The sequence below is a fragment of the Narcine bancroftii genome, chromosome 10 (assembly GCF_036971445.1).
Source record: "Narcine bancroftii isolate sNarBan1 chromosome 10, sNarBan1.hap1, whole genome shotgun sequence".
Taxonomy (NCBI): Eukaryota; Metazoa; Chordata; class Chondrichthyes; order Torpediniformes; family Narcinidae; genus Narcine; species Narcine bancroftii.
The window spans coordinates 67547590-67574859 of record NC_091478.1 but is presented as its reverse complement, the minus strand read 5'-3'; the positions used below and the strand labels follow the sequence as shown (position 1 = coordinate 67574859).

The window sequence follows — 27270 nt, the reverse complement described above, 5'->3', positions numbered from 1 at the left end:
CAGTATGGGGAATGGAGGTTTATAGTGATTTGGATGTCCATGGTGAAGATGAGGTGATAAAGTTTACAGAACTGGAAATTTCTGAAGTGATGGAGGGTATGTGAAGTATCATGGCTGTCGGTGGGGATGGACTGGACCAGGGGAACAAAACTGAGTTGAGGCAAGTTCCTATTCTCTGGTCCTCAATATCAGCATTCTCATCAAGTCATTTCCAAAAGAACTAAGAAAATAACCATACAAGTTTTTAATTCATGACATTTCCCGTGATATTTAACCATCTCTGCAAACAGTAGATCAATTTTGCCTGCATTTTACTGATGTTCTCCAGGAAACCAGGTGGCATTAATTTCAAATTATCAAAAACCACATGAAAGAAGACATTAAGTGCACCTGTCATCTACATCCCTTAACAAATTCTACAGGTATATTATTGAAAGCTTCCAATCAGGATGCATTACTGTGGTACAGGAACTGCTTCATCCAAGACCACGAAAACTGCAGTGGGTTGTGCACCTGGATCAGTCCTTCACACATTCCCCTCTGCTCCATTTACAACTCCCACTGCATGGGAAAAACAGACAACATACAAAAAAAACTCATCCCACTCCAGCTACACTCTCTTCATTCCCCTCTTGTCAGGAAGAAGATTCACAATTTGGAGATCATCCACTGCCCCAGATTCAATGACTGTTTCTTTCCCGCCATGAATGAATCCCAAAATAGCAAAAGGATGTAGCTTTTACTCTGTATCACTAATCTTTTTTGTGCAACTCCACACTTCTGTAAGGCATCTAACTTGTGGTATGATGTGTTTTCATAAAGCAACCTGTCACTGCATTTTTGATACATGTGGCAATAAAACGTTACATAAATATTATGCGTTATATCAGGCTGTCTGAGGTGAAATCTTGCAAATCTTTCAAATTTAACTATTTATTCACCAATCCCATCCTGTCTGATGAAAGAATTGGAGGCAATATTAAACCCTTAAAAGTTGCAAATTCTTAAAATATACAAAACCATTGAAAATTAATTTAAAACAAACTCACTAAATCTTTAGCTGATTTAGGAACAACCAACTATTTTTGAAAAGTAGTTATAATAGCAAGAGGAAAAAGTGCGCTCGATAAATTCATTTTCCAGATTAAATCTACGAGAACGTGTCCATGTGATCCTTGATTTGGCCATATGCTTAAAATGGTGCCAATGTATTAGGAGAGAAATTAATTTTCTTCCAGGAGATCCAGTCTGTTCTAAAAACAAAGTCTGAGTTTTGAACACAAAGCCAAAATATTGCATATAGTGTTAAGTATTTCCTTCATTGTACATAATGAGTAAATCTTTAAAAATCAATTGATATAAAATGGTTCATTTTTCTTAAAATTACTAGAAACAGAATATGGAAGAAAATTAACAAATTAATCATAATTCATCCTGTCGATGTTTCTTTAAAAGTACAGGTCATTTCAGTGTTTTTTTATGCAAAACAGGAGTGCAAGCCAGAAATTCCCCACGACATCAATTCTCAATTATGCAGCTAATCAGATGGCACAGTTGGCCCAGTTATGGAATTGCATATTCTCCCCATGACCCATGTGCTAAAGACAAATGTTAAGTAAATTTACAAAACAAAATTGCTCCTTGTGCAGGAGTTAGCAGGAGAATTGGAGGAGGGGAGAAAGCTGATGGAGTTGCAAAAGGATAAGTGGGATTAATGTAATAGGTAGAATGGACATGGTGGGCCATATCCATACAATACGACTCTTCAATTATTGAATTAAAAGCACAATTAAGGCACCAGCTCATATACAAAACTGTGCTGTTGTTAAAACTAAAACTAGTTTAATATAGATGTTTCTGATTAACCGAAAATCAATTATCTGAAAAGTTCAGTGATCCAAACACTTTTTTTTTCCCAGCGGCAACATGGCGTCACAAGTTGAAATGTTTTTTTCCACCCAACATGCTCATATGGGGCTCAGATGCATCAGTTTGGTAACAACAGAGCTCAGAACCAGCTGGGAAGACAGACACTGAACAGCTGGATGCCGGCTCGGAGAAGCAGGCTGGAATCTGGAGCCATTAGTGAGTGACGAGAGGAAGTCAGTGGGTCAGGCTGTGCACGGGGATATTGTCCTAATTTCAGGTAACTCCCTCCCCTCTCTCTTTCCATTTCTTCTTTACCCTCCACTGTACTTGGTTCTCTGCTGTCGCAGCATCATCAAGATGAGCGGCCTCCCAGGCAAGAGTGGGGACCTCAGGCTCCCGGGCAAGTGAAGTAACGGCAGTGGGGAGGTGTTGGGGGAATCGACGACGGCCGATCTTCAGTTTTCTTCCATTGACCGATACAAGTTTTCTGCTGATACTGGGCTGCTTAAAGCCATCATTCAGTTATCTGAAAAATCCAGTTAACTAAAAAAACGTCTGGTTCCAAGCTTTTCGGATAACCGGAAACATACTGTATTATCTTTCCCTTCAGCTAAGTGTTCCCTTCTGGACATTCAGCAATTGTAATATGACACATGCTCTGTACACTGATACTTGAGCAAGGGTGAAATGTAAACCTCTCTGTTAATTGGTCTAAGCATACAACTTACTTAAAAAAAATGACAACAAACATGATGGCAATGCCAGTGAGCAACTACACTTGTTTAAAATGGCCATATCGAGTGACATACAGTGAAGACTACTTAACACATGTCCATGTAAGCACATTGGACCAAAGAGAAATGCACAGCTAACCATCAGTGAGGCACTTCTTTTCATCACAGGTAACTGAGTCACAATACTCAGCTGTATTTCATCAAACAAAATTCACACCTGAACTTCAATGAATGATTTGAAAACTGCTGTTCTCTGGGACATTATACTCAATCCACAGCCTTTCATCCTAGTGTTTAATGATTTAAATAAAGGCATGTTTGCTAACAGTATTCAAGTCAAGGAGGACAGAACAATAGAAAATTACACCACAGCCATTGAATGGTTAAGACAGGCATATTCTGATAATTGTGGGGAAAATGCATGGTCATCTATCACAGACTGAATGTTTGAATTTTTTTTACAAACTGCGGAGGAGCAGATATTTGGATAAATGTTGGTGAAAGTTCAAAAATAAATCACCAAGATTAATGAAATATTGACATAATCGCAAGAGAAACAGCAAGGAAAATTGTGCATCATGTTTGTCAGGCCAAAGCCTAGGTTTTGCGCTTTGTCTGATCACCAGACTTTATAAATTATAGCAAGTTAGAGACAGGCAACAGATTCACCAGCACAATCTCAGAAGTAATGGATTAAATTAAGAAACTATTTTGCATGAAGTGATTTAGATACTTTTAAGTAGGTGATCTAATCAAGGAATTTATGATAAAAAGGACCTGATAGAGAAGGAAAAGGAAATCCATCTTTCCTGATGATGAAAGCATCTACATTTTAAAAGTTGAGGTGGGCCATTCAGGGGTGAAATCAGGAAGTGCATCTTCAAATGGTGGAAGGAAATCGAAGTAAACTTCCCACAAAATACCATGAACCTTGGAAGTCAATTGAAGTTTTCAGCCTGACAATGACAGATCATTGCTAGGAAATGTATCAAGGATCTTGAAACAACATTAGAAAAGTGGGATTGAGGGATAGATCAACAATGTTCTGCCTAAATAACTTCAGGAGCTAAATAACTTCTTGCCTTGACCATTAACCCCCAAAAAGGTCTGCTTATGGAACTAAGCAAATGTATCTCTTATACTAAAGTAAACAATACAAAAGAAATCCATAAGAGACAACCAACACAAGAAATTACTATTGCAAAAGGGAAGGGATCAAACCTAGAGCCTTGGAGGATTTTCTCCAATCCAGCATCACCATTTGGTCATGAAATCTATTCTTGTAGAGGTCTGAACAGCACAGGAGAATTATAGATGCATGTCAGGTAAGAACTAAATCCATTTATACTCCAATACCGGACAGAATGCAGCCTGCAGGATTTATAAAACAGCTGACTGGTCAGGGCATGCAGAATTACAAATGTAACATGATCTGCCAGGCGCCTGTGCTGACATTTCAGAGTAAAACAAGGGCTTGACTTCAGGTATAATTTGCACAATACAAATAAATCTCGTGCTCTCCATGCTTATAGTATATTGTATAGAACTATCCACTTTCCCGCGTAACTCCAATCATTCCCTTTAAAGAAACAGTATTGCCCAGGTTTTCCTTTCTTGGTTCTCTTCAGTAAATGAGCAAAAGAGAAAGATCTCTTTTTGCACTGTGCCTTACAAAGAAAGTGTAAATCCAAAATATCAGTACTTCCCCTGGGCCTTTTACATCCAGTGCTATTTTTGTTCCAGCACTTCATCAAATTTTGTTTGACAGAGAATACTTCTTGGCACTAACTCCAAAATTAAACACAAAAAAAGTATTATCCTAGAGGATCTTACAATAACATCCTATTCTCTTAGGACTGATTAAATCATCATTATACTCCACGTTTATCAATAAAGAAACTGGGGGGAAATAGAACAATCCAAAGTAAGCCATCCTTTCCTATACACAAGAAATAAAACAGATCTCCACCTGTAGAGGTTCTCTAATCTTTAGTTTCACGCCGAATCTCTCATACACCTCACGAAGTGTAGCCACTGGCAAGCCTTCTTTGCGATTGCATCGACATGGAGAGACAGGACAGATCCTCGGAGATCCTGACACCCAGGAATTTGAAGTTCTTGACATTCTCCACTGTTGGGCCCTTGATGAGGACTGGTTCATGTTTTCCTTAAGTCCACAATTATCTCCTTGGTTTTGCTAATGTTGAGCTCAAGGTTGTTGGTGTGATACCACTCAACTAGGTGAGCTATTACCTCTCCTGAACACTTCCTCATTGCCGTTTGCCGCCAACTGTAGGGTCATCAGCAAATTTGTAGAAAGCATTGGATTGTGCCTGGCCACACAGTCATGAGTGTATAGAAAGTAGAGCACTGGACTAAGCAAACATCCTTGAGCTGCGCCTGTGTGGATCATCAGTGAGGAGAAAAGGTTGCTTCCAATTCATACTGACTATGTGGTCTTCCGAAGAGGAAGTCAAGGATCCAGTTGCAGAGGCTCAGGATTTGGAGCTTGTTGATCAGCGCTGAGGAAATAATAGTATTGGAGGCTGAGCTGTAGTCGATGAAGAGCAGCCATATGTATGAGTTGCTGTTGCCTAGGTGATGCAGAGCTCAGTGGAAAGCCAATGATATAGAGTCTGCTGTGGAGCGATTGTGACGATAGGCGAATTGCAGAGGGTCCAATCCTTTGCTTATTTGTGTGTTAATTCTGGACATGACCAACCTCTCAAAGCTTTTCATCACAGTAGAAGTGAGCGATAGTCGTTGAGACAACCCACTCTGCTTTTTTGGGCAATGGGATGATTGATGTCCTCTTGAAGCAGGTGGGAATAGAAATGAAACAAAGAGCAAGGACTGGATGAACTAGATAAATCTATTCTGTTTCACTTCTGGATCCCAATCTTAAAATCAGCACAAACTCATGGAATAAACATCCCTTTCTTACAGGTCACAAGGGTGCATTTTGCAGCCACTGAAGGATACCAAATTATCCACAGTCTAATCAACTGGCTCAACACCTATTGGGAATACATCGTAAATTGTCCAGGTTCATTTCAAGAGACCTATTACTGCACAGACAGAGGAAAATAATTCCATCCCTCAGACCAACATTTGAAACCTGCTTAGAGTTGAAAGTGGATAAAAATCATTAAGCAAACTAATCCCCAACTACAAACATGGCAGACCACTGGAATTTCACCCAAAGATAATTATATCTCACCAAGCAAAATTTAATTTAAAATCATACACTCCCTTTGCTGATGTAAAATCTATCCCCCCCCAAGTCCAATTTACACTAGAGAAAGTTCATCTTTAATACATGTCAGATAAATGTATTCTAAAACCTTGGTTCATTAATGACTGGTTTAATATTCCTACAACACCCTTCAATTTGTTAGCAATTCCCAGAATAAGCAATTTAATCAACGACTACTTTGAGAAGAAACTGATTTGTCATTAATGTGACAATTTAACATTTACAGAATAAGGCTATCTAAACTTTAATGCAATTTAAAAGTAAGCTAAAATAAAATCTTGAAAATATTCAGAGGAGACATGTTATAATTACACAATAAAACAATTATTATTCCCAGTGTGCTATTGCAAAAGGCCTTCCAATTAGATGAAGCAATTTAAGTGGTTTGGTGAAAGTCCAATAAAGTAGATTTAGCAAACTCGTCTATTTTCCAGAAGAATATCACAAAAAAGAAATTCCATGAAAGTACAATATTTAATACTGAAAAAAACAAATATAACTCACAGGGATGACTGGAGAACAGTGTTTAAAAATAATTAAGAATACTTTTGCAGCAGATACTAAGAGATGCAGGGAAATTCCAAATGTCCAAGAAAATGGGCATCTGTATTACTAACGGAGTCAGTTTTTAAGCATGACAGCAAGAAAGTCTGCTTCTGTCTGTGCACTGCTTCAAATTTAAATGAGGGAAGGCAGGAGGAAAGGTAAGAATATAAATTCAACTTCATTGATTTGGAATAAAAGCAGTCTATTTTAACCACAACCTTTACAATTAACAGGAAATCTTTTTTTGGAGTTGATCTCAATTTTAAATTTCCATTTTTAAAAAACTTATTAAATCACTACTTTGCTCAGTTAAAAGTAATCTATTCATATTATAGTCAGCCTTTTAACAGAATTTAGTCCCTATTTTCATGACGTCTAGGTTCCAACATTGACTTTATGTCTCTCTGTGCCAATAATAATTCCATTACTCATACGGTTTCAAAAACCGTGGCATCCTGCAAAAATTATTTCAAATGAATAATTTTCCTGTATGATCCCAAACAGGAAGGGTTATCAAAATGTCTTCAGTCAAGCCTGAGCCTGTCATTACTGGACCACATGACACATACATATTTTCCTGTACATTTCACCAGACAGCCATCACTCTCACCAAGTTCCCTTCTCCTTTGCCACACCCAGGTTCAGCTGAAGTGACCAAGACTATCCTGCTTTGGAAGGCTTTACCATGCACTGTACGCATTGAGCAATTAACTATTGCCTCAGCAGTGTACTATTGTATTAAGCTTCCATTTCAAGATGGTCATAATTATGGCACTTGAGGTCCCCCAGCTCGTCTCCCTCCTTCCAGACATGGGAACAGATGTCAGTTTGGGGCTGACTTTCCTCCTTGCCTCATCTAGCGCCACTACCATCTCCTCCAAGGTCCTTGTTTTTTACTTCTTGACAGTCAGTACAGTGGCAAGACCAGGCCATATAGTTTGCTGTTGAATGGAGTCAAGAACACATATCTGGTGCTCAAAATGCTTTTGTCCACCCTGTTCAGAAGCTGTGATCACTCTTGGTCGAGGATCATCTGGTTGTTTATGACGTACTGTCCGAGAAGGATCATCTTTGAGGGTCAATGATACCTTTAAAATCAATTTTCTTCTGGCATTACTTCTATTGCTGCCAGTGTTTTAGGGCCAGGTTAAAGAAGTTAACAAAGAGCATTATGCAGCAATTACATCAACAGTCATTGCATCTTTTAAGGGCACAAGCAATCCACACATGGTTCTATTTCCACATGGACAATGACATACTCTAACAGTTGCCAGGGCCTGGATCAAGGCTAATGCTGTGATGTTCTATCTTCCTGACAAAACAGGGTGCTGGTTTTGGCACTAAAGATGCTTCAAGCATCCAGTCAAGAGGACTCCATTTGAAGTAACTTCCCCAATTGCCCTCCTTACTAACCACTGAGGATGGACTGCATCTTTTCGAATCATGAAATTGATGTAATCAGGAGAACCCGTCTGTTTACTGGTAACCAACTGTTAATGAGCGAGAACTGGTTTTCAATCTGACATTGAGAAAACGTCACCGGGAATCATTACCCTCAATTTCCTTCTCCCTGTGGTTGAAGAGCTTCATCTGAACCATAATGAGAACAAAAATGGTCACATCCTTTCCACGCATCATCTCCATGCAAAGAGCAACATAAACAAATGCGTCTTTTCTTAAAACCTTATCAATGATTGTCAATGGAGAAGAATGAAAGAGCATCCTTCACAGGTGGGTGTCTGTTACAAGCAACGATCTTAACCAAGCACATTCATCAAGCAAGGCTGCATCATCACCTGAACACTTTTCTCAAATCTTCCTGCCATGTTCCAATATCTCACCTCCAACAAGTTTCCAGTTGGAGTAGAGCTACAATACACTATAAATGGGAAGCTGTTCACCTGCATCACCTCCACTAAAGGCCTACAGTAATAATGATTTTAGTAATTCAGATGTATACACACTCACACACATATGTATATACACACATACACAAACAACAGTTGCATACGAATCATTCTTGCCTGAACAAGATCAACTTAACAACTGTATCTTTCCTGAAAAACGATACACAACTAATCACTGAAAAGTCACTAAAGCAACAAACATTATGTGTCTATTGCTTTCCATGGATGCTGCCCAACCTGCTGAGTTCCTCCCAATTACGTCTGTTGCTCCAGTTTTCCAACATATGCAGTCTTTCTTGTTTGCTTCCAAAATACCATTAAACCTCGCTCTGGAAAATCCTCCGTCCATTGGCTGGATAAGTAAACCAATGTCAACTTTCAAGGCCTAATTACGCCCAACTTGTTTTGCTGGGCTATGACATATGCATGCCTGATAATATAGTCTAGAAACAGACATTTCATTCAAAGCTCTAGGAGGGAAAAAGATAACAAGATAGTTCAAGTTTATTTCCAAATCCTCCTTGAAAAGTGTAACATTCCCACCACAACATCAGAATTCCTAACAAATTGGCAATTAGAGAATCAGTATTGAAAATTTCAAAACCATTTAAAAGGAGAACACAGTAGTCCAGAATAAACAGCAGAAATACCACCCCACCACCAACTCCTTCAACTACTCATTTCCCCATCTGTGCCACATTCACCTCATCAACCACCTTGGGATTGTTCCAAGGGACATGCCTTAGAAAATTAGATAATTTCTGCTTGAATTCACAGATATATTTATCATGTGTCTACCAGATTCAGGAACAGCTGCTACCCCACCACTATCAGACTCTTAAACAATGAACACACTCAGAGACTCATTTAAGGATTTTGCACATTATTTATTATTGAATATTTATTTTCTGCATTACACATTCAGTTTGTTTGCTCTTTGTTTACATTTCAGTCTTTTGTATAGGCATCTTTTTGCACTACCGACGACTAGAAATTTGACTGGTCCGCTTTTGTGGTCTATCAGATCTCGCAAAATCTACTCTAAATGTACACGCTGTAATTAAGTTTATCAATATAAACTGTGCTCTTCAAAGTTCACATTTATTGTCAGAGTACATACGTGACGTCACGTACAACCCTGAGATTCTTTTTCCAGCGGACCAGTCAAATTTCTAGTCGTCGCTAGTGCAAAAAGATGCCTATACAAAAGACTGAAATGTAAACAAAGAGCAAACAAACTGAATGTGTAATGCAGAAAATAAATATTCAATAATAAATAATGTGCAAAGTCCTTAAATGAGTCTCTGAGTGTGTTCATTGTTTAAGAGTCTGATAGTGGTGGGGTAGCAGCTGTTCCTGAATCTGGTGGTGAGAGTCTTGAGGCAACTCTATTTCTTTCCTGATGGCAGCAGAGAGAATAGAGCACGTCTTAGGTGGTGTGGATCCTTGATGATTGCTGCTGTTCTCCGACAGCAATGTTCCATGTAGATTTTCTCGACGATGGGAGAGTTTTGCCTGTGAAGTGCTGGACTGTGTACTTTCGCAGAGCTTTCTGCTCAGAGGTGTTGATCCTCTGCACACAATTAATTTCACTTACATCTCTTAAAAATTACTGTGAAACTGAAAGCACACATAATTTGTATTTATTGGACAGAATTCACAGGGACAGGTTTTATTTGCATTTGGAAAGACAAAGAGTGATTAGGAATAGTACAGCTTTGTGAAATCATGGCTCAAAAAGTTGACTGAGTTTTTTTTAAAAAGAGGTGACCAAGAGGATTGATGAAGGCAGGACTGTAGGCATTAGGCACTTTTAGAAAAGCAGAAAATTTCCTGCGCCGGGGGCAGGTATAAGAATGTCAGGACAGAATTTATTATGTAAATTCCATCCTATAATTTTCCACTGGGACTTCCTACACGTTTTTACGGAGCGAATACAGTGTAAAATGACCACAGCCACTCTGTAAGAAACAGATCTGATGAATAGGATGCTTCCCCTCCGACAAACTCTGTAACACAGTAAGGCTGAGTAAAAGTGCCTCGTGTAAACAACATCGGGACACATCGGAGGCAAGTATCCTAAATTTTTTTGGAAAAATTCCAAAGTTTCAGTGTAAAAATGCCAAATATTCATGTGAACTATAGTGAGGCTTTTATAAAGGATTTAAATGATAGTCTCGTCCAAAAGGTTTGAACACATGGAATCCAGAGTGAGCTAGCAAATTTGGTACAAATGAACAGCTTGAAGGCAGAAGGTAGAGAGCAGTAGTAGAGGTTGTTTTTCCAGTCTGGAGGCTTATGACCACTGGTGTGCTGTAGAGATCAGTGCTGAGCCCTTTGTTATTTGTGGTATGCATTAATGATTTGAATTGAGTATGTGGGTGCAAGGATAGTAGGCAAATTGATACCATTGTCAAGATGAAGAAAACTGGCTGAGGTTACCACAAAAATGTTTCGTTTCCATTTTGTATTCTCCTGAAGCCTGCGTCTCTTTGCCATTCTCACCACTCATTTCTGGAACACCAGCAATCTTGCATAATGCCTATTCCCCTCATCCAAATCCCTGCTACAGGTCTATGAAGAACTGGGCAGCAACAGCATCGCTTTGGCACCCCCCCTTATCACAGGTTCCCAACCCAAAAGTTACCTGTATGTTCCTATTGTTTTCAATCCTTAACAAATGTCGTTCATATTACCCCGAATATCAAAAGCTCTAATTTTGTTGCCATTTTATCAAAGACTTCTTGAAAGTACAAATACACCAAATAAACCATTTGCTCGTTACAATCTCAAAAAACTCTACATTATCAACTGTGACTTCCTTTTCAAAACTTTTGTTGATACCACACAATCGTTATTTTCCAAGTATCCAGAAACTACTTTTCATATATTTCAGCGTACAAGACAAGTTGTAAACTCCAAAAAACTCTCAAAAAAAATGGGGGGCCGACTTATACACCAAATATACTTTTGAGACCCCTTAAATTCAGCTCAAAATCCAATCTGCGCTGATCCAGGGTATGTCAACCCTTGAAAAGCCAAAAACCTGACTGTGACAGATTTTCATTGAGATTTTTATTGAAAACGAAACACAATTAGCACCCTTCAAAATCACTCTAACTATCATCGTATGAAGCGAAGACGGCAACAAGCACATCCATACTTTCACTGTTTAAACAGTCATATGGGTCCCAGTTGGTAAATGATTGAGGAAGTTGCAGCTTCATCGTCAGTGTCCCACAATAAAATCACCTTCTGTGCCATCAATTGCACAAGAGATATCGCACTTTTTAAATGATTTTATTACGGAGGTCTTATAGCTAGATATACTATAAAACCCTTAAAATGAGGCTGAAAAAGGGCAGGTGGTTCGACTTGTACACTGAAATATACGGTACTTAATAAATTTTCCTACTACTGATAGAAAGTCAATTGAGTTGTTTTTCTTCTTTCTAAAATAATATGGTTAAAAATATTAATTTCCAATCCGATATAGGTGTTCTGAATCTGTTGAATTTTGGAAAACAACAACCTGTACATCCACTATTGCCATCGCAACCTTCTTCCAAACCCCTAGGATGCAGACTTTCAGGTTCAGGAGATTGTCACCTGCCTTTGTAGGATGTTCTCCAGGCCTGATTTTCTTGGTACTGATGCATGATGCACACATTTTTAACGTAGTCAAACACTTCCTTCAGTGCAATGAATTAATTACATCATGTACTGAAATTTCCTTAATGATTTGACATAATGGTTACCTTACCACAAACAACTAAAAAAAATTGATGGATTTTCTTGGACTAAGTTATTGGGATCCATTCCTTTTATCCACGCAACAAGAAATATCTTTCACTAAACAAGGGTTCCCTTAGAAAGAACAGTGCCAACCAAGTGCAAATTAAAACAGCTGTTTCAGTTACTGGCACAACAAAGATCAGTTGTTTTAATTGTTGTGACCTCATTGCACGTGATCATAATCTGCAAGAAGGCACCATGACTTTCAGTCTCCTTTTCATTTATTATTTGCTCCTTTTTTCGACTCCTGGCAATCGTATAAATGCAGCACATTCCATAGCAAAGACATCCAGAGACAGTTCTAGCATTGCCAATACAGTAGGTGACCAGATTTGCATACAAGTTGTAATTTTTGTCATTAATTTTCTTAAGTTATCACATGCACCTCATCTCAGGTCTATAAAAGCCACATAGTTTACACAAAACATAAAATTGATCAACCCAAATTTTTTTTAAACTTTGAACGTTTTGACAAAATCAGTCTATAACTGCTCATCAATATAGTTTATAAAATTAGTGGCATAACATTAAAAGGAACCACAAAATAAAAGTTAAAGTCCAAGTTCCCTTCTCAGTTAATTGTTAAAATATTACTGCCAACCCAAACAACTTACTGTAATTAACTTTATTCAGCAAATTACTTTCACAAATGAACAAACAGTTCTTTAAACAAAAGGCCTTTTCAGGAGGTTGGCTAAAAGCCAAATGAAAAGGTCTTTCCTATCTTTTCATGCAGGCCAGAAAAGCCTGCTCCAATGTCCCCTTTCAGCCTGGAGGTGGCTGGGGCGTTGATGCAGTGTTCAGGAGACATGACTACTAGTCCCTTGACGCCATACACATGTGCCAATCAATGGCCAACTTGGTTGCCCATAATCCTCCACACAGTTGGAAACATTCTTGGAAACGCAGAGTAGTTCCAACTGTGTGGGGGATTATGGGTAGGGTAGACGGCCATTGCTCTGCCACATATTGAGCCGCTGTGCCAATGAGTGGCCATGAAGGCCGAAGCAGGCCAGTGAGGTACCTTAGGCCTTAGCAGCCAATGGGGCTGTCACAGCCTGCACTGGCCCATACTGCCCCCGCTGGCCGCCCCTGCCCTGAGGGGGTCATGGAGGGAAAGGGGTGGGTGAGTGAATGGAAGAGAGACGGGTTGCGGGCTGATGGGGTCATCGCGATGACATCAGCCTGCCCCTAGCCAGCCAGTTGCAGCAGCATTACATTCATCTGGGAGGCGGAGCGCAGCGCTCCACCAAGACCCCCAAGAAGGATTCAAGTTAGCACCTTTGAGCCAGCCAGGGAGCATTCATGAAGGTAGGTTTCCCTACCTTCTCCATCTTTATGCTCATGTTTTTTTGACTTTACGAAAGGGCCTAAAGACTTGTACTGCCATCTTAGAAAACATATAGTAGCATTACAGTCATCTTTCTGAAAATCCATCTGCTCCAAATGAATTAGAAAAAGAAAAATCAGTTTTATATAAAATGCTTAAATTATTTTAATTCCCTTATATCACAAGTACATTTATTTCAACTGTTATTTTAAATGGAAATCCCCTTTTTTAAAAATCATGTGACCCTTGGTTCTAGATTTGCCTACAAGAGGAAACATTCCCCTCCACATGTATCCTGTTAAGGCTCCATTAATTCAAGCAGATACAAAGCTTAGCTTATCCAGCCTTTCCTCATTAAGTCAGCCCAGTCATTCCAGGTATCAGTTTAATAACCCATCTCTAAGCTGCTTCAAATGTATTAATAGTATTTCCTTAAATGAGGCCAATTCTGTACATAGTACTCCAGATACAAACTCAGCAATGCCTGTGATGAAACATCACCTCCTTAATTTTATGTTCAAGTAACAAATATATTCTATGACCTTTTCTAGTGACTTGCTCTACCTGCAGAGTATCCTTTTACAGGTAATGAACTAGGATCCTTATTTCATCTCAGAGCTCTGCAATCTCTCACCACATTCTCAGGAGAATGAAGATGCTGTTTAGTTAGGTAGAAAATTGGTTTATTGGTTTGTGACTCTTTTTGGAAGAGAGGTAATGGGGAAATTTATAAGAGGCATACAAAGTTGTGAGACACACCTAAGGGAAGATGGTATTGTCCAGCTCAACAACTAAAGAGGTAGAAGAATTAATAGCCAATTAAGGATCTTTTATTCTCACCCAAAGTGTACTGATTGATAGTGTCTCACTTTCCACCGGAAAGGCAGATGTGGCAGACCTTTTTCAACACCACTGAAAATCAATGGGAGAGAATCTAAAGTGCCATAATTTTCATGGCTACAGAATGAGAACTGAAAATAGAGACAAGTCTCAATTATGCTTTTACAGCTGCTCTGAACATAATCGGCTAAATAGCCTCCTGTAGTGTATATGTCCATGAATCTAAATCCCTTACAATGACTGTACAGGGACTCTAAATGGAAGTTATTGTCTGGTACCCTGCCTTTGAGTATTTTACATATATACAGAGGCAGAGAAGAAAACAAGAAAAGTTATCCAAACCAAGACCTATTGACATTCCAATTAATCCTTCATTCTTTCATTGACTTATAGAATTTAATTGTTAAATAATAGTAAAGGATTTGCACTCACTTTTTGGTCAAGTTTTTCTTAAAGTTGGTCAATTAATTCACGTACTGAGTCAAGTCAGTGGTTGGATCAATTTCACGATCCAGGTTCACACAACAGACAGGGTTGAGGAAGAATGAAATATCAGAAGTCCTACTGCTCCAGTTTCTCCAGCTGAAAGACTGAAAGGAACATTTGGCAAACAAAAATACAATTGGTCCACTAGTCCACTAATATAATCAGCAGACAAATTCTGGCAACAATTCTCCCACTGGTATGCCATAAGAGTCACTGAACTGGCGTTATCCTGGCAGAAGATAATGTACTTGGGAGAGGGAGATAATAGAGAAAACAGGGGGAAGAATAAAAATCATCTGCTATCTTAAATGTATGCTGTTATTCAAATTCCATTCTCCTGTGTATCAACTTAAATCATGAATGCAACACATGTTAGAAAAGCAAAAGTAAGAGTGTTTGAAATTCTCACGTACGATGAAATGATTTAATTTTCATTATTCTGCACTATCTACACAAGAGATCTGGGATTTATTTCCCACACTTTAGGCAACCCCCAAGAGGACTTTCAATCAATGGTGCACAAATACTGCAATTTAATAACATGATTCAATGCTAGCCTTAATTTCTATCTGTATGACTCATTGGTATGCCAATATATCACCTTTCTTTAAAAAAAATAACAAAATTCAGGTCACAGGAAGGAAGGAAGCCTACATTTGGTGCAATAAACCACCTGCAATGTGAACAATAAAACTAACTTAAATTTCAGGTAAGAAATATGTTGCAATTTGAAAGCTATAACAATAACTGAACCAAAATATGACAACAATACGGAACTGCAATTTCTAATTTGACTCCATCAAGTGCAATTAATAAAATTTTATTTTTTACTACAAAGTAAAATCAACTATTTATTTGTTTCTATTGCAACAAAAGCTCAACAACCTTTTGAATGCTCCATTTTAAAGAAACTTGCTCCCCATCTCTCTTCAATGGGATGTCTGATTTTATTCCAATTTTACTGGGAAAACCACACATTTTGTATGTCTGACAAAAATAACAGCATTGTCCAATACTTCAGTCAAGAATCACAAAAATAAATGCATTAAGTTCAAATACCACCTTCCCTTTTTTGGCAATCCATCTAGGTCAAAGTCTATTGGTTCCAACTTCAGTTTTGAGTTGGCTGATAAGACAATATGGTAATTGCACATTCTGTTGTGAGTGAGACAGCCATTGGTCAATGGGATGGGTGTTTGGAGAATTTGTGAGGTGGTGTGTTCTTTTTAACTTCTGAATTGGGCTTATGGCACTCAGTGCCAGCCCAAATACTCTTTCTCCATCATAGGGAAAAAAGTCCCAAATAGATTTAAAGGAGCACAGGAAACAGAGGCTTAACAATCTTAAACCACATCAAACAAAGAATCAGGAAATTAGAGGGTCTTCCCCCCACCCCACCCCCAGAAGCAAACAAATAGTAATATCATTTTAAGTATATTCTTTCTGATAAGTGAATGCAAGAAATAGTTGCAGAAAGTCATTCAGCCCCATCTGAAATATTAGCTCTGTTTCTCTTTCCAGAGATGCTGCTTAAGCTAAATATTTTCATTGTTTTAATTCCCATTTATCCTGTACATTAGCTCAATTTCAGTGAGATACATGTCAGAAGGGAGGTACAACTTTGTGGGACAAGTGTATTGGAAGTAATAATGGTAATAATTTGAGACCAGTCTACATTGATACCAGGTTTGTTGAGGGCCCAATGGTTAATTCCAGGGCCAAATGGAGATGGATTTCCACAGATGGCCATATTTAATAATAACACCCCCATTTCAATGCCCCTGGCACATTTACTGTTAATCCCACAGTTAAAATAATCTGTCGGCAACCATTGATTGATAGGCACCCTCCAGAATAGCAGCAACAAATTGAGTAGCCCACAAAGAGACAGCTGGAACAATCTGATGCATAAAGATTGAAGAACTACACCATTAGCCCCAAAATTTAAATAATTTGCATGGTTAATTTTATTTTCATTGCCAGGTGTTTAGCAATATTCTACAAGATTTTTTTTTAGAGCTATTTGTCCATTTTGCTAATTCAAGCAATTTAAGTGGTGAGTCCTCTTTTCCCCACTCCCCCCCCCCCCCCACCCCATGAACCTTTTTCTTGAACTTCCAAGATGTTCTGACAATCATGCAGAATGATCATTGATTTGGCAACCATGATTTGAAGGAGTTCCTTTTACAATAAGCTATTAATTTTACATTATAAAATATGCAACTTCACTTCATACAGCTATTAATAGTTTGATATAATGCACACATAATACCCATCATGCAATCAATTAACTTAATTCCATTGCTGCAAACTTGAACTCTTTCAAGCACAATTACATGACATTTTGTCCTACAAAACCACTCCTTAATTTCATTAGGTTCTGAACTTGAAAGTTATGGCATATTTAGAGCACAAAAAAAATGATTCTGAACTTCATGCTGCCACTTACTGCAAGGCAGAGGTATTTCAAAAAAATATACCTACAGGCCCTCCAAAATTACAAGGTCTTTTGAAAAAAAAAATGAATCAGGATGCAGAATTTAGCAATTTTCAATATTTGGCTTTAAAATTTGAAAAAAAAAGTTCTTTAGGGAGTTTAGAAGCACCCTTGGCTAAAGTTACATTTATTATCAGAATAAGGAGTGGGCCATTTGGGACTCAGATCAGGAGAAAGTACTTTGTGCAGAATGGTTGGAATTTACTTCCCTGGAGGGTTGTGGAGGCTCAGTCACTGAGTTCATTCAAAACAAGGATTGACAGATTTGTGTAATTTAAGGGGATAACAGAGAAATATAGCACTGAAATAAATCAGCCAGGATCATGATGAATATTGCAGCAGACTTGCACAGCTGAATGGCCTAATCCTATTTTGTTATATTCATATTTCTCACAACCTGGATGGACATCATTCAGATCAAAGTTATCCCTTTCCACAATATTTCGAAGTAACCTGTCTGCTCTCTCTTATATGTCCATGAAATCCACCTTGATTTTACTGCTATCCACCTACATTAATTGGCAAAGGCCAATTGACCTTCCTTTAGGTCGGGTAAGGAAACCAGAGCACCTGGAGGAACCTCACACTGGCACAGACAAAGAATGCAAATTCCCCACTCAAAGTGATCAATCAAAGAAAATGCAGGAGATATCACTAATTCTAGTCATCTTCCTGTAAAAGAATGGGCTCCGATATGTCAAGTTACAGAGGGACAAAGATGCAGATGAAAAGCAAAATAAAAGTATTGATGAAGGAAAGTGAGGGTGAGAAAACAAATATGCACAAGCAAACGAGATATAATGCATGAAAGAAGCAATAAGTCTGCAGAGAGGAATTTTCCAACAGGTATCAAGCTTTTCCCCCCATTTCCTATTGAGGGATAAGTTGTTGAGTTAGTCTTTGCAGCAATGTTTCTGCTCATGTTTTGAACTAAAAAACGGATGTTACCAAGCAAAGAAAGGATCAGGTATGAAAGAGATAATAATGTTTAATAAAGAAAATGTGAAAGCATTATTTAAAATAATAGGAAATAGTCCATATACAAATATAAATAGACAAATTTCAATATACAGCATGGCTTCCAGCTCATTAGCCCATGCCCCACAAATACACAAATTAACCTAGAATCCCCATTTATGAAAAATGGGAGGTACCTAGAGCACCCAGAGGAAGCACTAGCTGATGTGGGAAGAACGTACAAACTCCTTACAGATAGCGCTGGATATGAACCCAGGTCACTGACATTGTAATAACACTGCGCCCATCACTTTTCTAACCGTGCTGCCCCAAGGTGGCATGTATATGGGAATCAAGGTAAAGAAATGGTAACAGGTGAAGAAACACGATTTTAACGAAAAAGTTGTAATTCTTTAAGAAGCCATCATTCTGTCATACTATGAGCCTGTTCAGCCCAAAGAAAATTTTTGTACTGATCAAATGATACACAATACATTGTTAAAACTATTTACATCATGTTCACTAATTTGGCAAAATAATTATGGCAGTTTTTTTTTTAATTTCTTTGGAGCTTTGCTGTGAGCAAATCACACTTTGCAATCTAAGTGGCATATAATTATAGCCTTTAGGTTTCCACACTTGATCGTTATTCTTTTCTGGATTTTATCAATGTCTTTCTTTAATTGCCCTGTCAGTGTCCTCTCCAATAGCAGGAGGCTCTCAAATTATTGAAAACAAATTAAAAACAAGATTCAATAATGACCTCAAAACATTTTGGTTGAAAAATACAAAATATTTGGCTATTCCATTCTGGATTAGTTGCAGTTGCATTGAAGCAAGATTATTTATTTGTTCCTTGTCCAAATAAGAATATTTAGCTCAGAAAATTTGAGAGCCAAAAATATTAAACATTTGTAACAATCCCAACAATGCATTGATAGTCCATCCAAGAAACCTTAATCAACTTCAACAAATAGTTCAGTGATAGTTATCTTAAATTAGCTAACACATTTAAATGTCAAAGTTGATCATTTCAACTATTTATCCCATCGAAGCTGCACAAGCTAGATAAATCAGTTAACAATATATTCCTGACATTCATTAATCCAATTCAAAGTGGTTCAGCGTATTCACATGTCCAGATAAATTGGCTAATATTTTTTTCTAATATTAACCCAATTGTAACAGAAGCAAATCTGAAATTGCTACATTGACATACATGTTTTGGTCTTTTTCATCCTTAGAAAATTATTGAAAATACATTTTTAATATCTTTTGAACGATACTCCATGAGGAGCTACAACCCAATCTAATAACAGCTCTTTTTGGGGTTATTGACCCAGACATAAGGAGTTTTTCTTGAACTGTCCAGAAGGTTGTGGCATTCTCTACATTATTGGCTAGAAGACCCATCCTATTCAAATGGAAAGACTCGAGATCTCCAACAATGCTTCAATGGTTCTCTCATATTATGTCCTGTTCAAGTTTAGAAAAAATTAGGTACATGTTAAGTGAAATATGAAGATACATGGTGACCTTTTATGTCTTATTTTCATATGATGAAAATGTTTCTGATGTGATTAGATGTATTTACTCTTCCAGATGAGATATAGTCTTACCTTAGTTTTATATGTAACCCTCAGGATAAGATGCATGGCTGTTTTTTTATTAGTTTTTTTTTATTAGAGTAGGGTAGGTGGGGGTTTTAATACAATACTTGATTTATTTTCATTTTCACCCATTGCAATGGTGGGGGGGGGGGGGAAGAGTTTATACAGTTTGAAGTCACACACACACACACACAATACTGTATTTTCAATTTTGTTCCCTTTTCTTCATTGTATTGTATTTCCTATTAAAAAATTAAAAAAGAAAGAATATATTCACCCTGAATTAATCTTTGCATGAATTCTAATCCTCCTTGCTCCATTTTTGTAACTATCTCTTTTGCAGCTCCCCAAGCCAAGCACATAACAGACCTCAGCCTGCTTGGAAGCTATTTCAACAGTGTTAATAGCCAAGAGACAGTTATCAGTAGTTTCTGGATTCAACATTTCAGTTAAACCGCCTTCAAAATGAAGAAACAACTTTAAACCACGTTCTTCTTCAGTCCAGTGTCCTATTGGATTATGGCTGACATGTTAACAAAAACAATGATGTTAACCAGTGTTCCCCACATTCTCCAATGAGATACTGATAACTTTCAACCACCAGGGCATCCACTATGAATGGTCATAACTGGCGCATTTCTCCTTAATTTCTCCAGCAGTAAACACAGACTGGTTTAATGAAAACAACCAGGAGATACAAGAAAGCAATTGTGCACACACTATATTCTTGGTCTGGAAATTCTGTGACATTGCAAGGACAAAGCATCTACAGGCAGAGTCCAACAAAAAAAACCTCATGATCTGAGAAACAAATAGTGGGTGAGAAGGCTGCAGAAGGTTCCCCCTCCCCCCCTTCCCCGGGATCAGCAACCAACTGATAAACATAATATGCAAAGATTCTTCAGTGCTGACAGCATCATCCACTGAAAGCCAAGAACAAACAAGAATTTATCAATGACTGTTGACTGGTGATCACAGCACAAAGAAAATTCACTGAAACCCTATAATTTGACACAATTGTCCTTGATGCCATCCCATAGAATACTAGCCTAACACTACTCCAGCCCAGGGTTAGGGTCATTCATAAATTAAAGAAAATGGTTCCAAAGCAGGCAAAAACCCTGTTGAAATACCAAATCATAGTGGAAAAGTATTCCTGGTGTGAATCCCCATTACCATGCCCTCATCTGGGAAGATGGTGCAAATGACCTCAACACACTCCAATTTCAAGAAAGGGCCAATTGCAACTCTGCAATAGGAAAGCATGCTCTTCATCTGCCTCCTTCCAGTGTCAAGGAGATCCCTCAAGTCTCCCAATGCAGAGATCATTCATGATCTTCACTACTCAACAATTAGAGGGTAAATAAAAAGCAGAACCAAAGATGGTCCTTGCATTTTTTCAACTCCACAAATGCAATTGAGGGTCAAATGACAGGGATTATGATGAATCCTTCTCAAATTTGACAATCCCTATAAATTCATAACCGATCCAAATCAGCTACGTTACAATTGGAAATCATGATTTTAATCATCAACCCAATCCCACTATGATTGGAGGGAAATAAGGTAACAAGAGTCATTGCATCACCCTCTTCTCAAAACAATACTGCTCTTCAGTTCCAACAAGCTACTATCAAAAGGCTGAACAGGAAACGGTTCAAACTTCATTACTTCTACTGGAGCACCCAAGTCTCAGTCATTAATAGAGTGCACAGACATGTAGATTCTAAGACCCAGCTTCAAATAATTGTTTCACCCAAGGGAGTTAACAAGCGGCTGGACCTTTCACTAAACATCAAAATGACCGTTCCTCTACCAAACTATTTCACCACATAACACTATCCCAGAACAATCATGAACAGCAATGAAACTAAAAAATATGTAAAAATAATGCTGGAGAAACTCAGCAGGTCAAACAGTGTCCTTTATAACAGTAAAGGTAAAAAAAAATACATAAAGGGTTCAATCCTGAAATGTTGGTTAAAAAGTTTAAAAGCTTAAAAAAAACTTTAAAAAAAAATTAAAATGTGGGCCAATTTTCCATCTCTTCTGTATAATCTATAAACTGATAATCTCCCTTTGTCATGTCAAACAATTGAAGAAAAATCATCATCTTTATAAAACCATTACAATACATTGGCAGAATAGAACAATGTTCTGTACCAGACCAATAGCCATCTCCCTCCAACCCCCCACCCCCCACCCCCCCCCACACCCCCCCCCCCCCCCCGCCACCTCCTCCCACCAAGCAGCTTTCTAATCACATTGAACCAGATTCAGTGGAGAAGCCTCATCAGGCTTGAAACCAGACTCCCAAAGCAAGCATTTTTCCCCAGATCCATCACACCATGGATCTTTCAGAGGACAGAAAAAAAAATGCTTTAACAGGGCTTTCTCAAATGATGCTACAGCCTTGTCCCTCCACTCCGTCCTGTCCCATCTGGAGAACAAATCCTCGTACTTCATCGACATCAGCTCAGCATTTAACACAATCATTCCCCAGAGCCTGGTGGAGAAGCTATCCTTGCTAGGACTCACCATCCTACTGTGTAACTCGATTCTGGACGTCGTCATGGAAAGACTCCAATCTGTCTGGGTTGGCAGCAGAACTTCGGGCACCATCACACTGAGTACTGACATACTTCAGGGCTGTGTGCTCAGCCTGCTCTTGTTCATGATTCTGACCCATGACTGCAACTCCACATCTAGTTCCAATAGAGACTTCAAGTTTGCAGATGACACAACAGTAGCTGGGCACATCAGCAATGATAACAATTCACAATACAGAGAAGAGGTGGAAAATTTTGAGAAATGGTGGAATAAAACAACCCAATGTGGACAAGAGAAAAGATATGATTGTGCACTTCAGGAGGCCCACGGCCAACCACACTCCATAGTAATAGCTCAATAGTGGAGAGAGAAGAGAGCACCAAGTTCCTCAGAGTCCACTTAAGAAGTGAACTGTCCTGGACACAAAACAGCTCCTTGCTTGTCAGGAAGGCACAACAATGACGGCACCTCCTGAGAAGACTGAGGTGGGCAAGACAGAGGTCAACTTTCTACAGGAGCTCTATTTTAAGCATCCTTGCTGGCTGCATCTCAGTGTGGTACAGTTGCTGTAGAGCATCAGATCAATCTATAGGACCATAACTGCAGCAGAGAAAAATCAGTAGGGTCTCACTCCACCATCTTGTGCTGCTCCCCCTCCACCACCCCAAAATTGATGGGATTTACCAGGATCTTTGTCTGAAGAGGGCTTGAAAAATCATTGAGGACTTCTACCACCCCACACATAGCATCTCTCAGCTACTCCCATTGGGAGAGATACAGGAGTATCAGAGACAGAACCACCAGGCTGAGAAACAGCTTCTTCCCACAGACAGTGAGAATGCTGAATGTGTGTGTGTGTGTGTGTGTGTGTGTGTGTGTGTGTGTGTGTGTGTGTGTGTGTGTGTGTGTGTGTGTGTGTGTGTGTGTGTGTGTGTGTGTGTGTGTGTGTGTGTGTGTGTGTGTGTGTACGCTTGCACGCAGTGTGTTTCATCAAGGACCGGAGAACTGTTTTGGTGGGCTATACTTGTATTTTATTTTTTTTTTACATTTAAATGATAAATAAACTTTAACTTGGAAAAAAAATTAATACGCTCAGCCACACATAGTAATCTCTGGCCCATGTCCAAGAAATAAGAGAAGGAACTGAGCACCTTCTCTATAATGTACATAGAGTGAAAAAATGCACAAAACTAATTGCTGAACGACTTGCCCCTTTAAGCGGTACCTGTTAAAATTAAAGATTCCTATATTATCATGTAAGAAATACAAAGTTTGTCAAGTTTTGCTTATTGTAAAGGCACACTGAGAGGCGCCATTAGCCGAGCCCAGCACCCCCAACAGTAAAGGAAAACAGCGTTCCTTCATAAACAACGAGTGCCTGTGGATTATTCAACCCGACAACTCTGCAGCCGAATCAGAAACCAGAGAACTGGTGTGAAAACAAGACATTTTCAAACCCATAAGACAATGTAACAGAAGAGCCTCAGAGACTATGTAAAGACTGCACCAAGTAATCAGCATCACCAACTCAACCAAGAAAATATTTTGAAAAGCAATAACAAAATGTTTTCCTATTGTTTTCAGGAATATTTCTCAGACAACAGCAAAAGCACCGTCAAAAGTAAATACAGAACTGTCCAGAGAGTGTGACATAATTTCTCCCTATTTTTCTTATAAAAGTACAAACTTTCACAGATCCAAAGACCACTGAAACACCAGGCAATTGTTTTATCAGTATGAAGACCCTTTTTTTAAAAAAAAAACAAAGCTGGAATAAACCAAGCTATCAGATGTTTGGGACAAAGACTTTTTTCCTTTATTTGTTCCTGTGCTCTACAGTTTTAAATTTGTAATCAAACAATTCACATGTGATTAAAGTGCACATTCCAGATTGTATTCGAGGTTATTTGTATACATTTGGTTTGAATATGCAGAAATTATAGCACATCATCCCCTCATTTCAGGGCACTGTAATGTTTGGGACATTTGGCTTCACAGGTGTTTGTGAATACTCAGGCATATTAAATTGGTGCAGGTGCAAGAGAGCTAGGCTTGCTTCTAAGCTTTTGAACACCTTTGTAGTCTGTCGTCGTCATTTTCTACAAAAGGACCAGAGTTGTGCCCAATGACATTATGAGGCTGAAAAACAAGAATAAGACACATCACTCAAACATTAGAATTACCAAAAAACAACCTTTTGGAATTTAATTAAGAAGCAAGAGTGTACTGGTGAGCTCAGTAATCACAAGGGACTGGTCTTCCAAGGAAGATCTCCATTGCTGATGACAGAAGAATTCTCATCATAATGAAGAAAAATCCTCAATCACCTGGCCGACAGATCAAAAGCACTCTTCAGAAGACAGGTGTGGATATTTCAATGAATACTGTCTGCTGAAGACTCAAAAACTTTGTGGCAAACTGTAATCTGGCTATCCTTTCTGTGGCTAACTAGTGGTTTTCATTTTGCAGTGTAGCCTCTGTATTTCTGTTTGTGAAGTATTCTGCGGACAGTAGACGTTGACAAATCCACAACTGCCTCCGGAAGAGTGTTTCTCATCTGTTGGAGAGATTTTTCTTCATTATGATGAGAATTCTTCTCTCATCAGCAGTGGAGATCTTCCTCGGAATGCTAGTCCTTTGCGACTCCTAAGCTCAGCAATATGGTCTTTCTTCTTAATAATGTTCAAAACAGTTGATCTTGGTAATCATTAGGTTTGGCTAATGTCGCTTACTGTTTTATTCTTTATTTTTCAGCCTCAATGGATTATTTTATTTTCATTGGCACAACTCTGGTCCTCATGTTGAAAAAAAAAGCAACTACAGACTCCAAATGTAATTAAAAGCTTAGATGCAAGCCTAACTCTCTTCTACCTGCACCAATGAAGTAATCAAACAGACCTGAATACTCAAACATCTGTGAAGCTAAATGTCCCAAACATTATGGTGCCCTGTAATGAGGGGATGATGTATAAAATGCCCTGTAACTTCTACATGGTCAAACCAAAATGTCTACAAATCACCTTGAATAAAATCTGGAATGTGCACGTTAATTGCATGTGAACTGTTTGATTACAAATTTAAAACTGTAGAGCACGGGGCAAATAAAGGAAAAAAGTACCTTTCTTTAAAGCATTATGGAGGGCACTGTACTCCTGGCACTGCTTTACTCCAGTTCTTACATGGTTTACCCCAATCAAATCAACTTTCTGGTTTTCTAGCTGAGATGCAGATTCAATTCAGACCACTTAACGCGAGCAGAATTTCCTGCCCCACACTCGCTCTGTTATCATTTTCTCACGTCTACAACACAGTTTAGATTTATTCCTAAACCGCCTCCATTCACTCATCCATTGTACATTCTTTCTATTATTGCTAATTCCTAAACTGATATTAGTTCAAAATTAATATGACTCCACAATTTTCACTCAGTAATCTATCTTTTCAGAAGATCCTCATTCCTCATCTTCACATCTCAGACTTTCCTCAAATTTCATCTCTGGACATCCTTTGCTCATCAAACCCCCCCCCCCCCCCACCTCTTCTTCGTTCTCTGTTGCCTTCAATTCATTACCTCGGCTCTTCAGCTACCCTTGTGTTCAGGAAATTCTCTGCCTTGCCACCAACCTCCTAGTTTTCAAAGCATTTCATTTTTTTTATTACGCCTACATGTACTGAAACACCACTTTTTCTTGCATTAACTGCAACTAAATATTTATTGCTCCTTTTATAATTATTTCTTTTTGTCTTGGCATCTTGTGGTAAATTAATTCATACTAGTGTAGTTAGTGCAACTTGTGTATTTATTTGGCAACAGTAAGAATTTCAGAGCATCTATACATTGTTCTGCTGTGTTTGACAAGTCTCATCATCATGTCTCCCCGCTCCTGCGCCCAATCCTTAAATACATCCGTCATGCACAAGTTATGCTACAGAAATACAATCTGTGGTATCTGATGAACTGGAGGAGAACCTGTGTGTCACTGGCGTAAATGTAGATCAAATAAACTGACGGTAATGCAAAACATCCCGTGCAAACATTGCTTCGATGATCATACAGCACGGCAGAGGGCCCATCAGCACAAAATGTCAACGTAAACAAGCCCTTCGGCACCCAACATCAATCCGTTTTACACTAACCCTCAATTACTCCTATTATTTTCCACCACATTCTCATCAAACCCTCTAATTCCCCCCCCCCCCACCAAATTTAGCCATGTGCCTACACATTTGGAAGAATTTACAGCGGCCAGTTGACACGCCAACTAGCACACCTTTGAGATGTTGGAGGAAAATAGGAGCACCCGGGGCAATTCATGCAGTCACAGGGACATGGTGCAAACTCCACATAGACAGAGGTCAGGTTTGATCACTGGGACTGTGAGAGAGTGTGCTACTGTGTTGCCCAAAGTTAACAAGATGAACCACTTTGTTCATCAATATTAGGATTTATTTTTCAAGCCACCCATTTAGGCCAGTGAACACAGAAGTTTCAAAATGCTTTTTTTCGGATGTACAAATGTGAGATTTTCAGAGTGAACCATCTTTCCTTTGAGTGTTTCGTAAACCTATCATCGGGTATCCCTCTCCTTGGAAGGTATTTAAATGCATTTACTATGGACCTCAAGATACAAACACGGTTTGTTGGTCCACTGCCGTGACCAATCCCAGGCTTTGGTTCTCTCTGGCCATCAACCCAAGGCAGAGAGGTGAGAGTACACTAATGTCTTCTTCCTGAACCACTGCACAAAAAGAAACTTCCTCCTGGCTGTACCAACGATCACTTCTGCTGTGTATCTGTAAACAACTATTGCAATTTAAAGCATTTGCATCATGAGGAATTAAAATTGAATTGTATGTTGGGGGTGAGTCTTGGAAAGAGGAAGGACATCCAAA

At 38.7% G+C, this 27270-nt stretch overlaps 1 protein-coding gene and 1 long non-coding RNA gene across 8 annotated transcripts in view; one reads left to right on the top strand and one right to left on the bottom strand.

Annotated features, from left to right (window-relative positions):
* The window catches only part of LOC138744682 (uncharacterized), a 74846-nt gene extending 52806 nt beyond the window's left edge, over positions 1-22040 (top strand). The window contains exon 3 of the long non-coding RNA XR_011345703.1: positions 20171-22040. This is a non-coding gene — a long non-coding RNA (uncharacterized lncRNA). The remainder of the gene's footprint in view (positions 1-20170) is intronic.
* znrf1 (zinc and ring finger 1) overlaps positions 1-27270 on the bottom strand; it is a 236095-nt gene that overhangs the window by 207010 nt on the left and 1815 nt on the right. The window lies entirely within an intron of this gene.